We start from the raw sequence: 13,933 nt of genomic DNA, 5'->3' as shown, positions 1-13,933 counted from the left end.
GCCTCTGACCTTCAGGCAAAAATGAGGAACAACTGTGATCCGCACATATCAGGGATTTACACAGCCCTTTGTGAAACGCACGTCGGTTTTTGCTTAGAGAAAATACACCCTCCTTTAGTCACTTTATTTACGACCAGCGTGAATCGGGCCCAATGACATGAACTAGAAAAGTGCCGCACCTTGGAGAGCAGATCCTCGCCAGGGCAGGGCACTTTTAGGCTGATTTTTGAAACATTTGGGGTGGCAGAGCTTCCTTGGCCTACTGGGAATGTGTGCATGCAAAGTTTCACACCGATCGGACTTGGCGTTCATGATTTTGTGGCACCGCAAATTTGTGGCAATCGTGGTTAAATGGAATTTGAAAAATCTGACGGATTAGACAAAAGACTGTGCACAAATCAGCCGCATGGTGGCGCTATAGCAGGCCGCTTGGAATAATTTGGGGTGAAGGTTGTTCATTGGCCTCCTGGGAGTGTATTTCACGCCGATCAGTCCAGCGGTGCCCGAGATTAGCTGCTCACAGATGGACAGACAGACAGACAGACTCACAGGAGCGATAACATAATCCCTTGCCTTTGGCCGTTCTGGCCTGGGGGTAATCATTAGTCCATTTCCCCTTAATGTAACCAGTCACATTTTTACACTTGGTAGATAGAAGTGACAGCAGAATGGGTAGTGTAGTGTGTGTGTGTGTGTGTGTGTGTGTGTGTGTGTGTGGAAGGTATGGGTAGTGTGAGGAAGCAGCAATTTGAATCGTTTAAGGAGTCATCATGAAATATTAATGGCCAGGGACACAGGGGTATACTGTAGGTTTTAATCTGCGGCCTAGGCCCACCACCGCTGATACAACGGGAGGTTTCAGGCTCTGCATACTAGACAGAAACACTTGGATTTTGTCTCCCTGTCTTTTTTTTTCTCTCCTCCCCTCGTTCCTTCAATTGAGTCTCCAACTTTCTCATCATCTGCTTATTACCGGGGCTTTCAACGCTGTGTTATTGCCAAACATCATCTCTGCTGCGTGCGTGCAACTCCCCATGTCGGCGCAGAATAATGTAAGCAAATTTAATGAACACACCAGCTCCTGATGGTTCCTTGTCAGGGTATCTGTGATATATTATTGGTGAGTGGAGAAGGAAGCGCCGGCCGGAACTGTAATTCAGAAGGTGTGAAAATCACATTTGTTTACAGCACAGGGTGCCGCGCAGTACGCAGTAATTGTCTGTGCCATGAATGTTTTTTTTCTTCTGGTGGTTGCTTTTTTTTACTTTTTTTTATATAGGTGTGTTTTGCTCGAGGACCTTGTCGGTACTGACGATCAATGGTGGTGTGGTGGATTGTTTCCTACACCTGGCTTCCTTGAGAGATGCTTATTTATTGTGATGTTCCTGTTTTAATTAGTCTTTCACGAGAGGCTGTTTGCACACAGTATCCTCGTCTTCTAGCCTGTCAAGAGCATCGGTTTGACATGCGTTGCTTGAGCGAAGACATTTGCGTGCTGCTTTTGCAAGTGGTTTCGAGTGTTATCATTGCTTAATTTTCACCACACCTAAATCTGTCCGTCTTTGATTATCAGACAGAATGCTCAGAGGAATCCATGTCATTTCTCCATGGGGTACGCTGGCTGAGCTGTATCTGGATTTATCTCGAGCAGCATTTTATTTGGTGGGATGATGCTTGTTGATGATGTTGGTGCTGTGCAGTAATTATGATGGCTGTATGTAATTAATTGCAGTACATAAAACACTAATTGCAATTGGAATCAGATTCCAATTGATTAGGCTACAGTTACACTAAGTGGGAATCAATTAGAAGTTTTTTAACGTGATTAGTAATCCACACCTACAGCTAATTGAATGATCTATCTTCCATCTTTTTTAACCGTGAGTGAACTGATAAAATAAACATTTATTTTCTCTGCCTTAGAGTTTTGTCAGAATAAAAAAAATAACCCATGCAGTTTGAGGGAGATTTTGATGTTTGCATTTCCTTCGGCCAATCGCAGTGTGTGCATGGGCACACTGCGATCTGGGCAAACAGCGGGAGTGGGGGGTGTAGGGCGTGGCCTTGTGAGCTAGCGGAGCTGGTTGCTGTGTCCCACGTGGGACGGAAAGGACAGGTGAGGGAGAGGAGGAAGAACATGCAGGGCGAGGCGACAAGAAGGCATTTAAAACGAGCGGTGCCTTAGCAGATGCAGAGCAAAATCGCTAGAAATCGTTTTTTAGCTACTTTGCGAGTCGATCTTCGATTCTTTATTCAGTTAGCCGTTACGGCCCCCCTAAAAGCCACTTGAGATTGCCAATAATGTAGATTGGAGGTTTGGAAGAAGTTTAAGTAGTGAAAGTTAGTCCCTTTAGTTTCAGTTCCTTGGGCTTTGTGAAGAATGAGTTCAAGACCACCTAGCCAGTATGTACCTTCATAACACTGGCTTACCAAACTCCCACTCAAGTATATTCTAGGGTGGTGGGGGTGGTTCTTGGTGCTGATGTTGAATGTGTGCGTGTGTGTGTGTGTGTGGGGGGGGGGGGGGGGGTGAGGTAGGTAAACCTCCCACGGCTCCTTTCTGCACCCCCCCCCCCCCCCCCAGCAGCGACTGTATCGCTAATGAAGAGCTCAATTTAGCCAGTGACGTGCCACCAGCCCAGCCGAAGGAGCTGAGTGGCTGAGCCCTGTGCTGACATCACACAGCCCTGCCGTTGATTTGGCGCTGTCTCCGAGGCTTCGGAGCGAGAGTCTCGACCATGGGCTCGGGTGCTTAGACAGAGACGGAGCGGCGAGCAGAGCAGAAAGAGAGAGACGCGCGAGTCCTAGAGAGCGTGAGCGAGCGTGAAAAGGGGGAGAAGAAAAGAAGACTAGAGCAGAGCAGGGGAAGGGAGAGGAAAAGGGGGGCTGTTTCGGAGAGCTTTTCTCCGAGCAGCAACTTTCACAGCCAATGCAGCCTCTGGTACTATGGAAACTAATCCCCTGACCAATGGAAATAATGCAGGCTACGATGTGGCAGGTATGTGGTTCACACACACGCAGACAAATGCAGGTAGCACGGCACGGCAATGTCCACACCTTGTTTTACACCTGCTTTTGTCTGAAGGCTGTTTTTTTCCCCCCCTTCTGTTGAACTGAATAGGTAGTCTAGCTTCCGCCTCTGTTTACCTTTCCTTTTTTTTTCTCTTTAATTATGTGATTCAAGTGTTATTTAAGGACAAACTTCTGAGCGCTCTGAAGTTCCCCGCCTAGTCTTACTCTGTCATTCAGAAAGGTGAAAATAATTTAGGTGCTTTTTTTTTTAGTAACCACGATGTTGGAGATATGAAAAAAAGAATATATATATAATTGTCATTTTGCATTGTGTTTGCTTTTCCAAAGGCTTCTCGTGCCCTAGGTTAGCTAGAAGGGAGGGGTGGTGGGTTTTGGTGGGGGGGGGGGGGGGGGTCGGGGGGTTGAAAGCAGTGTGCTATCTCCCCCCCCCACTGCGATCTTTTGATGTGGCATGAATAGTGCGACAGTCCTCGGACCCAAGCTGCTCAGTGGCTTTCTAAACCCACCCCCCACCCCCCCGCTGTGCCATGCTTGGACATGGAATGGAAATGCATGCAACTGTCTGAACCTTATGCTCGTTCTTCATTTTACTTCAATGTTGAAATCAGTCCGCTCACTCGCAAGATGGGCTTGAGGACACAGTGGCTTTTGCAAAGGAAAAAAAAAGAAATTTAATAAGCTGCCTGGCGTCTGTGCAGCGTTGTTAATGCTGTCAGTGAGTGTTGAGTGTTTTCATTTTAATTGTGCCGCTACTACTACTAACCAGTGGCTGAGAGAGAAATCTGCGGAAATTTTGTTTTTGGTTGACGTTTTGTGTGTGCGTGCGTGTGTGTGTGTGCTGACAGGTTCCCGGGAGTTTGCACTTGTAGTGTTATATTTTTTTCTGGATGGTTCTTTTAGCTTGGCGTCATTTGGCTGATGAATGGCTTTTACGCCCTGCAGTAAGTGCCCTTTTTTTTTTTTATATATATAGTTAATTGGTAATTGCAGTGATTCCATTCCATGTATGATACCTTAGGGGGCCGTTAGCAAATTATTTTTATGCTAACTATGCCTGAACCATGGCGTAATTGGCAGAGCGGGACCACTTGTATTCAGTCTCCAGAATGTCTGCATATAATTTCTGCTAAATGGGGCAATCAAGTCCCTGGGACGAAAAAAATATGGTTAGACAAGGTTAGAAATGGGGTTGGTCTCGGACGTTAATGGCTACTGCTAGGTCCTTGGCAGTCAATTCAGGCCCTCACTGCCCGCTCAATGTCCTTTGATGTTCTGTAATTGTAAAATCTAATGAAGGGGACGCATATTCGTACATCCAATTTTCAATGTTGGTGTAAAATGTCACCGCTGTGGGTACACGTCGGCTTGGTTTAGTCCCAGAGCCAAGGTCAGTGGCCTTTTGTTCACAGCCCCGGCATAATGAATCAGTTTTCTAGCTTCACTATGAGGTGGTGGTTGGAGAAGTGGGGTGTGGGGGGGGTGGGGGGGTTAATGGCGGACCCAATGCAAGCCCCAGAGATGCACTCCAGATAGCGTTTAACATTAGCCAGGAACAGGCATAATTGCATTAAGATAAGAGGAAAAGGCAAGGGAATATCTGGCTCATGAAGGCAATTAAGTGGTGTAATTGCTATATGGATGTAGCTGGGGCACAACGGCTAACCTCCATAGGAAGTCCTCATTAGAGGACGGAGTGGCAGGGCGCCTTCTCCCAGCTGAAAGGGGAAAACGTGTGGGCTATTTGATCCTTATCGTACGGGTTTCATTTAATTCACTTCAACCCCCGTTCCCGTTTGGTAATTGAAAGGAATGCTTGCGGTAACCTCAGCGTAGCCTTGAGGTCAACTAGCCCTCTCAGTGTTGGGGGGGGGGAGGGGTGGAGGGGGGTGAATATCCCCCCCCACCTGGCAGGGCCCTCAGAAGCTCTCCCGGAGGATGATGCTGTGATGGCTTGCGGTTTTCCAAGATGATTGCCATGGTCATTACCTACCTGACCACGGCCCTGTTTAAACCCAATTTTATACTTAAGGCTGTTTGAAAAATAGCTGAGCTCTCACAATGAAACTCATCGCAGTGCGTTACAGGGTTTGTGAGCGTGTAGTCGTATTTTCCTTTTTTTTTAATTATTGGGAAATGTATTGGGAAGTGTATGATAATGACATGCCCCCCCCCCCCCCCCCCCCAAATAAGGATGCCTGGGTTAATGTGGTTAACCACTAAGTTAAACCCCATATTTAGGGCCTTATACTAGTGTTTTCTGTTATTGTGGGGAAGGGCTTTCGCAGGAAATTAGCCGATCGATAAGCTGCGACGCGTTGTGAGCTTGTCGATCTGCTATTTTCCTGCGAAAGCCCTTCCCCACAATAAGGATGCTGAGGGGTTTTTAAGTGGGTTTAAAGGCTCTCGTCTCCTGATGTAAGTCTGCAGAACTGGAAATGTCCGCTTCTGATGATGAGCCGCCGCTTCCCTGACGACGAGGCCTGGGGCTTTTGATCACGGCTTGGTGTCGGAGCAGATGGCGATGGACGTGGTGGGAAGGGGGGTTGGTGGTTGTGGGGTAGGTGAGCTCACCCCCCCCCCCCCCCCCCGGGTTGCTTTCTGTGTCTTAATTCACAGGCGTTGTTAACCCTTTAAGACCTGAAGCTGATTCTACAAATGTCTTCTAAATCCCAACAGTATTCTAAAAAAGCGTTTCTATATCAGTGGTTTTCAAACTTTTTCATAATTGTCAAGGACCCCCAAAATTATATGCATTTGGCCGCCGACCCCCCCACCTCAAAATATTTTGTTCCAGGGACCCCCAGGGGCAAAGATTTGAGTAAAAAATGTTTGCTTTAAAAGAATACATATTCAAAGATTTGCAAACATTTTCACAATTTTTCAAAAATTGCAGATCTACAAGCTGCTACGAGCTTGTAGATCTGCTTTTTTTGAATAGCCAAAGTGTAAAATAATGCTTTTTTTAAGCTCAAATAAAAAAGTGACACAGATGCGTTACAGGTCTAAATGGGTTAAAGTGCGTGCCTCTGGGTGCGTGAGGTGCGCACAACAGTCGAGGCGTGCATGTGTGCACCACCGTAGTGCCTTTTTTTTTTGAATGCAGCGGAATCGGCAGAGCGGGAACGGAACGGAACGGGATGCGCTTTGTGAGGGGAGGAAAAATGAAGGGACTTGACATATTTCTAATGCTGGATTGGCGCCGCATGGCTCTGAAAGGATGCTATTGAAGAGAGACCCCACAATTCCATCCCCATCGCCCCCCCCATTGTATTTTTAGTAGTACCCTCCCCCCACGCCCATCATCCACTACTGTCAGCCCATCAGAGTAGTTCTCCCTCCTGTAATTTGTATTCGTCGTTGACGGCAGCCAAACTGCCAATCATCCGTAAATATAATTGGCTGTGAAATAATAATAGTTAACACACATGGGCTGATGGGGACTATATTAATAAGACCGCTACCCCCGTGTGTGTGTGTGTGTGTGTGTGTGCGCGAGTGCGCACTTAATGCATGTTTGAGTACATGCACGCAAAAGAAGGACCATCTTTTTGTCTGTTGTCGTATGTCACGGTTGCAGATTAACTTCTTGATTCATGATGATCACTATTGGTTTTGAATACATTTTTTACACATCATAAATTCATGTTGTGGTAGTGCTATTTTCCTCGACCGAATCTGTCAACTCAACATTGGGGTCTGTTACCTTTTTATTTTTGTATGCCCAATTGCACTTAATGTGCTAACGACCTGCAAGGCTTTTTTTCTGCTCCATATTAGTACCCAACTTCCACGTTGGCACAGTGGTGGTGTACATAAACTATCCAGACAAAGTAGCACACACACCCTCCCCTTCCCCCCGGCCATTAATAGTGAAGGAGCGTGGCACCGAGACACTTCCCCTGCTCTCATTTTACACACCGGGCAGGAAGAGCCAACAGCTTATTTATCCACCCTGGCAAAATCAATAACTCCTCCACGCCTTGCTGTCACTCGCTGACACCAACACAGATAGCTCATTTGTATCTCCAAAGATCTATTCACCCTGTGTGTGTGACTGATGCGAGGTTCTGCTGGCCGGAATCATCTTAACAACACACACACACACACACACACACACACACACACACACACACACACACACACACGGGGGTGTGCGCACGCTCAACACTGGGCATTACGCACCATTACATCCATTCACCTGTAGTACAAATCGTCCGCTTCCCTCGCGGTTTCCTCCACAGAGATCTTTTATTTTTCTGTATTTCTCTCTTGTCCCTCTTAACCCCTAAATGTCAGCGATGGTTGTCTGAACAGAGGCTTGTCTGTTGGGCTGTGAGGGGGTCGGTTCGCTTGCTGTCTGCCAGTGGCTGGAGCACATTGGCCAATTAGCGCTAAATGTGGACACGGATCGTCCTCGCCTGCTCAGCAGAGCCTGCAGCTGCTCAGACGCCAGCCAAAAAGAAGTGGCAGCACCCCCCCCCCCCACACACACACACACTACCCCCACTCTGCCATTGTAGAGAGAAGATAGAATGACAGTGAGAGGAAAGAGGGAGAAAGAGGGATACAAAAAAAAAACAAGCAAGCCGAAAGAAAACAAGAGCGACTCGCGGCCTGCTGCTGTTTTTCCCTGCTTAAAAAAGAAAAATACCTTTCTGTTTTAAGAATGCATCGCAATGCGCTCCATCTGGCAGCTATGCATTCAAATTCAGCGTTTTTTGTTGTTGTTGACCAAGTCACCTTCGTCGTTTTGCGCGGCATCTGCTCACAGAAACGGGGACGGACGCCTTCAACGAGACGGCAATCCGACGATCGAATACATGTCCATCTCTTCGGCATGCCCGCTTCGGAAACCTTTGCGTTCCCGTCATGTGACTTGTTTGAGGACTTAAGTTAAATGTCAGAGGTTGCTGATGTGACAGCCTGCTGCACAGGCTGTGTTTTTACCGAGGGCTTCACAAGAGGCTCTTCTTTTTTTCAAATGGATACCTGGAGTTGCTCCACTCTCCATCACTGTTGAGGCCAATCCCCCTCCAACCCAGCCCAGTGAGGCTCCATCTGTGGATGCATCACTGCGGGGGTGTTTGAGGGAAAGGTCGACCAGGCGTGGGTGTTATTTCTCTCTCTCCCTCCCCTAGAGCCCGTGGGGGGAGGGGCAGCAATTGGCAAGCGAGGGAGGGGAAGAGAGGGAGGCAGAAGAGGAGAGAGCGAGCAAGCTCTCATGAATTCCATAGCAGCTCTTCTCTCGGTGCATTAAAAGCATAATTGTCCTTGAGCAGTTCGCTCAGAGAGAGAGAGGAGGCGGGAAAAAAAGAATGATGTGGAGTGCCTCGCCGTGCCCTCCGCCAAAGCGAGAGCCGCTGGAGCGCAGCTCCCGCGGTCACGGGCGGGCAGAGTCAAGATGTGGGGGACGTGAATGGCCCCTGGCAAAGTTGTCACTCACCGCGGAGGGCGGCTGGCCAGCCCACACAGGCGGGGGGCCGCCGCTGACATGACACGGAGGAAAAGGGACTCTGACAGACTCCACACGCCCCTGATGGACGGGAGCGCCGCAACTCCCATCCACGTAACCTTGTATCTCCATATTTCATAATTTTTTTTTGGTTCATTAATCTCTTACCTTCGCCATACTAAAGTGCTGCACAAAAGTAGCAAAAATAGCACACCTACAAGTAGGGGTGTGCCGATATATCGTGATACGTTTTCGTGGCGATATGTATCGTTTTGACGTTTTTGAAAAAAAATAAACTTTTTCCTGCAATAATATTAATGCAAAAACAGAAGTATTTGTTTGTATTTCCTTCCCCCCCCTCCATATATTTCCATACGCTTTCCCCCCCCCCATATATTTTCATAATAAAAAAGTGCCATATATCGTATCGATATCGTGAGCCCAATATCGTGTATTGTGAAATTAGTGTATCGGCACATGAAAATGGTTAGGTGTGTTTTATAAATATTGAACCACTGAAAACAAAAGTATTAACAAGAGCTTGGGACATTAGACCCATTGGAACACAGGTTTTTTTTCCTTTCATTTCCTGAAAAGTAATAGTTTTGGACATACAAGGTTTCAACACAACAGCGACATTTGCTTGTTGTGTGACTGATGCAGTGCGATGGCACACTGAATGATGGCGTTCATATGGCAGAATTAACAGATGTGCGTTTGCATTTACAAATGTATATGCAGCACCCTCCCGGACCCCCTCCCCAAACTTGCTCCGATGGCACCCCCACCAACTCCAGTCTCCCTGTCTCATGAATTCCAATCAGACGAGGCCATCAGCAGCAGCTTAAATAATGCAGCAGCCCCCGCGCCGCCTCCATTACTGTGATAAATGTGCTACATTGTCAGAGCGCCCCGGCCTCCGCAAGTGTTTGCTTTAGCTGTGCCCTGTCATTCCCAACTGTCCCCACGACGTTGGCAAGCTTCTAGCAAAAGGCAGGTACGCTATGGGGCTGTCGCGATTATGACATTTTTACTTTGACGAACGATATCATTGCGTTTCTGTCGTTGGAACATTATGAACAAAAATTACATTTCTGTTTGGCTTTTCAGGCTTTGTCACCAAAAGGTGCACCGGGCAGATATGACAAATATCTTGCATAATTTAATAACTTTATGCTTTAAAAAAAAACACATGAATAGTGGAAATAGTCGGATGTGCCGCGTTTTCAGCTTGTAGATCTGCCATTTCCACTATTTTTGAAAATGTTTGAATAATATATATGAACATTCTTCAACATGGTAATGATTATGACGATCATGCCAAAAGTAATTGAGAATATGTAATCATTGTGACAGGCCTAGGTACGCAGTGTTTGTGAATGGGCTCGCAGTGTTTTCTGAAATGACTAGCCCCCCATACTTGGCCTTGGCATGACTGGTTGACCCCAAATTAAAAGCCGTCAACAATAATTGAGGCTACCACTGGACACGTATAGAGGGCTGCGCTGAAATATAGAGCTTGTCAATTATGGCATCAAGCCAGAAAAAAAGTTTGGCAGGGCTTTAAAGGGAGATAGACCCTCACCTCTGTTTCGCCCATGGAAAACCAGCAGAGGTACGAGTGCCCAGCTACGTTGTTAACCGGATTACGGGCGCACGCTGCACTTCTACTTGACCTTCCCAGCCACCTCTCCGACAAGGAAACGTCCTCTGTGAACGCTTGATCGCCCCTGGGCAAGCGGCTCTCAGAGAGAGCGCAGTCTTCCAACGGCTGCCAGCTCTCTTAACTTCACAGAGCACATGGGCTTAGAGGGGCGAGGTGAGCAGGGATATGGAAACATTAGCCTTCAGAGACGGCCCCTTGCACTCGTGGCTGGCTGGGAACCATGGGAGATGATGATGAAGAAAAGGAAAAAAAAAGAATCAAAGCCAAGACAGACGGCATCATCAGCTCACTGCTCAGCCAGGCACTGCCTTTTTTTTAACCCATTAAGGCCCGAGTCCGATTCTTAAAATGTTTTCTAAATCCTAACAGTTTTTTTGAAAAAAATATTTGAAAAAAATAGCCAAATAAAACTAAAATGACACAGATGCGTTCCATGTCTTAATGGGTTAATACAGAAATAACTGGAATTCAAATGCATGTTACCATAGCAGAGCCTATGTCTTTCTCCTGAGTGGGGATGGGGGATTGCTCTTATCGTGCACAAGAGGTATTGATGTGACGGTGAGAAGCTTTTACAACTGCTAAATAACATACTGTACCAAAACCTCCCCCTCCCTTCTACGCTTTGCAGGTCACTAAGGGGCATGAGAGGCTTGTCAGAGGCCAACGCCGTTGTGAGCTGGACCCAGCACTGTTGACGGGGACATGGGCCTCTTCCTCAGGGCTTCCAGCACGCGCAACACGACAAGCCACCACCTGGGTGACCGCCACACGCAACAACAACACGACCACCACCACGGCAGCAGCAGAACTCAAAGGGACCCCGCGGGCTTCAGCCACCTCTCTGGCGCCACGCCACCGCAGGCCCTGCACTCAGCAGCAGCACAGTTGGTAAGCTCACACACACACACACACACACACACACACACACACACACACACACACACACACACACACACACACACACACACACCATCATCCTAATAATATCCGTCAGTGCCTCGGGTTCCGTGAGTTAGTCGTGCCAGCGACTGGATCTTTGAACAGAGCATTAGCCAAGGGGCCAGCCTGACATATTTACAATGAGGCCGATACGGAAGAGAGACAGTTCATATGAATGGCCTGTAGGTGGCCTGCAGGTGTCAGAAAGAATATTCTCTCATTGTAAGTGGATGGGTTTTTGACGAACTTTAGACTAGATTTTCTTACCTTAATAAAAATGTTCATAAATTCTACATGCTTCCAGTCGCTAGTTTAAAGTCTCCTTTCAATCATCATGATATGCGTTTTGCGAAATTATGGTCCCATTTATTCTAAAATTGACGATAAAGTAGGCTATTCTCTAAGAGGGGCGGGATGATTTGATTGACAAGGTACAGAACCAATAGCATTCATTCCCCGCCCCACTCTTGATTGACAAGCTACCCAACCAATAGCATTCTTTGGGGATTGTTTTCCGGTTCCTTTTCCCTACGTGCTTTTGGGCTTATATTAGAGATGGCGGATTTCAAATTCCTGAACAATCGGCTTCATTTTCGGTCTGTAGAAACCAGCGGTCTGGCTTTGTCCATCTCTTTTATACAGTCTATGGCTCACACACACGCACCATCATCCTAATAATATCTGTCAGTGCCTCGGTTCCGTGCGTTAGTCGTGCCAGCGACTGGATCTTTGAACAGAGCATTAGCCAGTCCAGTGACGACAGTCTCGAATAGCCGAAGCCAAGACGAGCAAACGCAACCGAGCGAAAGACCGGGTGCGCAAGATGACTGGGATGCCAGCGCGCTGACAGGTTGCCAGATAGGAGATAACAAAGGGAGATGGCTTCTCAACCATTTCCTCCCTCCACCCCCCACCCCTCCACAATAAGGAGGAGACAGGTCCCCAGTGGCCGGCTGGCTGGCCTGCCGGCCTGCCACGGCTGAAGCTCCGCATATGGGAGTGTCAGCGTCTTCGGGGCGAAGGCGCAGCCGGGCCCTGGCAAACGCCGTCGCAAGAACGAAGTGCCATCTGGGCCCACTGACGTGGCACCAGATGCTGTCAGGGCTTAGCATGATCGGGGGAAGAGTGCCACTCGTGTGCGCGCATCTCACTCTGTAACGTGTTAACCCATTAAAACCGGGAACCCGTCTGTGTAACCACTTAACCATTATTTTATACTTAATAGCAGATCTAGCAGATTTTTTTTAAAGCAAACATTCTTAACTTTTTTTTTTAAAGCAAACATTCTTAACTTGAATCTTTGCTTCTGGGGGGTCCCTGGAACAACATATTTTGTGATGGTTGTCCGCTGCCAAATACATCTTTTGGGGATCATTGACATGAAAAAGTTTGAACCACTGATATTATAGCAGCATACGTTTTTCAGAAAACTGTTAGGATTTAGAAGACATTTGTAGAATCCCCCAGAAGCAAAGATTTGAGTTAAAAATGTTTGCTTTAAAAAAAATATATATATATATATATATATATATAATCAAAGATTTGCACACATTTTCACGCTTGTTCAAAAAATAGCTGATCTACAAGCTCATAGCGCGGCACTCGGTGCCGCGCTATGAGCTTGTAGATCTGCTATTTTTGAATAGCCCAAAGAAATCTCAAAATGACACGGATACTTTCCCGGTCTGAATGGGTTAATGGAAGGGTTTTAGATGCCCACACTTCTCATTAGCGCGTCGCCACTTTCCATTCCACTCCCCCGGGGTGCCAGGTGCTCCCCGTGCTCTCCGGCACTTTGGTTTTCATTATTCCTATAGCAGGGAGGGGGCGAACGGTCGGGGAGAGGCATGGGGAGGGCTCGAATTTTGAGTGCCGCATTATTATTATTATTAGACAGTTGGATGTTAATATCAGATTGTCATTGAGGTTGACCTCATCGATCTGTTTGTGAAATGTTCCCAGTGCCCCTGGGCGACACGAGAAACAGTTTAATAAATTGTTGACAACAGTGGTGGAAAAAGTACTCATATTTTTTTTACTTAAGTCAAAGTATCAATGTTGCAATGTAGAAATACTCTGTTACAAGTATAAGTCCGGAATTCAAAATTGACTTGAGTAAAAGTACAAAAGTATCAAAATATACTTAAAGTATAAAAGTTAAAGTACTCATTATGCAGACTGTCCCATTCCACAAGGTTTCAAATGTATACAAATCTGTTGAAAATAGCAGATCTACAAGCTCACGCATCGTGAGCTTGTAGATCGGCTATTTTCAAATGGCCTGAATGTATGTAGGGGCTGATGTGTGTTTTGTTGCGAACGCGGAAGGAGGCGCGCGCCGCCCAAGTGGAGCTTACTATGAAACCGTGCTCGGGTTGTGTGTCTGTGGCTCTGTGTGCACTGCCTGTGTGCAGCCGCGCCCCCATGTGACTCACGCTTAGCCTGGTTCCAGACGAATCTGCCTTTGCAAAATTGCATCGCACTTTAGCCCTCGGCAGATTAGGTCTGGCCCCCCTCAATAGAGATTTCATTTCTCTCCCTCCGAAGTCGTGAGGGACCAATCAGGGCCCAGTATCCAAATGTGGGCGGGCTTATCACCTTATTTGGAGCAATGACGTACAAGGAAGCACTGCTCTGATTCGTTCGTAAAAGGAAGCACTGCTCTGATTGGTTTAGGTCTAACCAATAGAGTCCGTTTGGATTTTTTTATAACCGCCCCTTGGAAAAAAATCTAACGTTGATAGGGACCAGACTAATATCCACGCAGTGTGTCGTGTGATATTGTCTGGCCACGCGAGGCTAACTCACGCTCTCATTGGCTGCTGACAGATCTCAGAGTG

At 47.1% G+C, this 13,933-nt stretch overlaps 1 protein-coding gene across 7 annotated transcripts in view; it reads left to right on the top strand.

The window, feature by feature from the left end:
• The window catches only part of LOC308073618 (R3H domain-containing protein 1-like), a 115,303-nt gene that overhangs the window by 34,304 nt on the left and 67,066 nt on the right, over nt 1-13,933 (top strand). For 6 of the 7 annotated variants that reach the window (XM_080412631.1, XM_080412629.1, XM_080412630.1 and 3 more), the window contains one exon: nt 10,783-11,042. The gene's annotated coding sequence lies outside the window, so the exon portion shown is untranslated. Of the gene's footprint in view, nt 1-2,822; nt 2,999-10,782; nt 11,043-13,933 lie in introns of those variants that run through there. The other variant, XM_080412627.1, reaches the window with a different exon arrangement.

This window comes from Gymnoscopelus braueri (genome assembly GCF_963280865.1).
Source record: "Gymnoscopelus braueri genome assembly, chromosome: 18".
Lineage (NCBI taxonomy): Eukaryota > Metazoa > Chordata > Actinopteri > Myctophiformes > Myctophidae > Gymnoscopelus > Gymnoscopelus braueri.
This window is presented reverse-complemented; position numbering and strand designations above follow the sequence as displayed.